The sequence below is a fragment of the Echinops telfairi genome, unplaced genomic scaffold, assembly GCF_000313985.2.
Source record: "Echinops telfairi isolate 266 unplaced genomic scaffold, ASM31398v2 ScPeMD7_2186;HRSCAF=2738, whole genome shotgun sequence".
In the NCBI taxonomy this organism is placed as follows: domain Eukaryota; kingdom Metazoa; phylum Chordata; class Mammalia; order Afrosoricida; family Tenrecidae; genus Echinops; species Echinops telfairi.
This window is the reverse complement of record NW_022106084.1, coordinates 3,647,873-3,650,888: the sequence shown is the minus strand read 5'-3', so window position 1 is coordinate 3,650,888 and position 3,016 is coordinate 3,647,873. Positions and strand designations below refer to the sequence as shown.

General features: G+C 36.0%; 1 non-coding gene across 1 annotated transcript; it reads right to left on the bottom strand.

Moving 5' to 3' along the window:
- Window positions 1–1,203: 1,203 nt before the first annotated feature.
- Window positions 1,204–1,310, bottom strand: LOC115870661. The gene has a single exon (XR_004046827.1). It is a non-coding gene; the product is annotated as a U6 spliceosomal RNA (small nuclear RNA).
- Between the last annotated feature and the right edge of the window lie 1,706 nt (window positions 1,311–3,016).

Here is a 3,016-nt window from a genome sequence, read left to right as displayed (position 1 = left end):
AAAAGAGGCAGTGAAAAAGAAACAGGCCCTCTACAAGATGGATTGACACAGGGCTCAACTGTAGGCAAGGTCGTGAGGCTGGTGCACCACTAGGCAGTGTCTCTTGTTAGCCACAGGGTTGCTATGAAGTGGAATCAAGTGTAGGGCAGCAGAGACAAGATACCTTATTAACTGTCGCTTGGGAAGGTAATTGAACATGTCACCTTGGGATGTTATTATGGATACAACACTTTCAAATCTACGCAAAGTTACAAACATACTTAAGAACTTTTGGAAAGAATTAAAACTTCCAAAATAAACAGAGCTTTGAAAGAGTTAATATCCTTAAATAAGGATGGCAGGCATTTAGTAGGGAGTCACATAGTAAATCTTTCAGGCTTTCCAGATCCTGTGGCCTCTGTCACAATTATTCAATTTTGCACTGTAGTTCAAAAGCAACCATACATAAAAATGTGGTTATGAGTATGTCAACAAGATTAACTAGCTTGTTGGCTTTGATCTAATGGCTATAGGTTGTGACTCCTGCTCTAGATGTTAGAAAACATAAGTGATGCAGGTTCTACCTGAATAAGAGTTATGTTGCTGTTCCTACACCATTCACACAATTGTTGCTAGGTACTATTGAGTAGGTTCCGACTCACACAACCCTATGCACACAGGCGAAACAGCCCGATCCTAAGTCATCCTACAATTGTCCCTCTGAGTGATCATATCAACCACAGGGTCAATTCATCTCATTAAGTGCTTCCTATTTTGCACCACCTTTACCACGCATGATTTCTTTTTCCAGCAACTGGTCTCTCCTGACATATAAGTATGTGAGATGAAAAGTATGTAAGATGAAAGCTGGCCATCCTTAACTCTAAGGAGCACTCTGGCCACATTTCTTCCAAAACAGACCCCTTTGTCCTTATAGCAGTCCCTGGTAGGTATTTTCAATATTTTTCTAAGGCACCACAATTCAACTGCCTCAATATTTCTTCAGTCTTCATTATGCAATATCAAACTTTCACATGCATCTGAAATTTAAAGTACAATGGCTTGGGTCAGGCACATCATAATCTTCAGAGAAACACCCTTTCTTTTCAATATTCCATGAGCAATGCTTTTTGAAACCAAACAAGACGAACTCCTTGACAACTTCAATCTTTTCTCAACTTATCCTGATTGGTCCAGTTGTGAGTATTTTGGTCTTCTTCTTTTTTTAATAAGGAACATTTCATAAATTTGCATGTCATCCTTGCATAGGGGCTATGCTAAACTTCTCTGGATCATTCCAATTTTAGCATATGTGCTGCCAAATGGAGCATGCTTTTGGTCTTCTTTACATTGAGTTGTCTTCCATACTGAAAACTGAAATTCTTGATCTTCATCAGGAAGTGTTTCAACATGCTCCTCACTTTTATCAAGCAAATTGTCTCATTTACAAATAGCAGGATGTTAATAAGCCTTCCTTCAATCCTGATGCCACATTCTTCTTCATCTCAGCCAACTTCTCTGATTATTTTCTCAGCATACAGATCAAACAATTATGGTGAGAGGACACAAGCCTAATTCACACCTTTCTTGACGTTAATCCATGCAGGATGTCCTGGTTCTGCTTATGCAACTTCTTCTTAATCCATCTCCAAGTTCTTCATGAGCACATTGAAGTGTTTTGGAATTCCCATTCTTCTCAAGACTATACATGTGATCCACACAGCCAACGACCTTGGTATAGTCCATAAAACACAATTCATCATCCTTCTGGTATTATCTGTCTTGAACCAAGATCCATCTTACCTCACTCATGGTATCCCTTGTTTTACTTCCTTTTCTGGATCAACCCTGAATCACTTGCAGGTCCCTGTCAATGAATTGTTGAAACTATTGTTGGATAATCTTCAGCAAAATTTTACTTGCATGTGATATTAATGATAATGTTATATTATTTGAACATTCTTTTTGGTCACTTTTCTTTGGAATGGGTACAAATATGAATCTCTTTCAGTCAGTAGACAAAGTAGGTGATGTAAAAGTTATATGCTTCACTATAATTATTTTTTCTTACACTCTCAGGCATCATACAAGTATTATAATATAAATGTGAAAATACACTTTTCTATTTTATTTCTTTCTGAAACTGTGCCATTTTAATGAAAGAAAGTAAAGACAGAATAATGATTGTTTTATGGCTCTATTATTGTTTTATTTTTATTGTTTTTATTTTTTTATTTATTATTTATTATAATTATTGCTTTATTGTTTCATTCTCAATCAGAATGTATATAGAGGGTCTTCTGTCAATTGCATAATTTTTTATTAAAAAATCTGTGGATTATTGAAGAAAATACCATTAAAGTATGCACATTTTCCAATAGCTTCAGTAGATGGCTACATATTTTCAAACAATTAAAACATCATCTTCATCCTCAAAATGCCCACAAAATACTCTTCTAATATGGTATGAGAACAGCTATTGGTACCCAGAATAAGAGTCCAGAATTGACTGTCACTGTTTTAGCCAAATACACAGACCAGGTAGATTTGAGAAACTCTAAGTTTATTCTTCAAGCTTGAGACTGAAAAAAAAAAAGTGGGGTTTGCCACGTCCAAACTGCTTTGAAAACCCAGTGAGAATTAAGCAAATTATATACCCCAAATTATGTGACAAAGTGCAGGTTTTACAATGATCACAGGAAACTATATTGTACACATACATTTACCAGATGACCAAACCCCAAAACACCATACAGCACTGATTATCCAAATGGTGGATGCTCTGTGCCTGGCTATCTCTTTTAACATCTTTGCTTACTGCCTTCCTTAGTTAGAAGACTCTTCCTACTGATCAAGCTTAAAAGCAATTTATACTCCAAGGGAGGAGACTATTACACTTTGCATTTCCAACAACATAATTTTTAATTATGTTGTATTTCTAATAGTTTGATTAAGAGCAGACTAATTCTCTCCCCCCCTTCTATCACTATGATAGTGTAATATACAGTAAGTTATGGGAGACTTAAGATATCCTAGT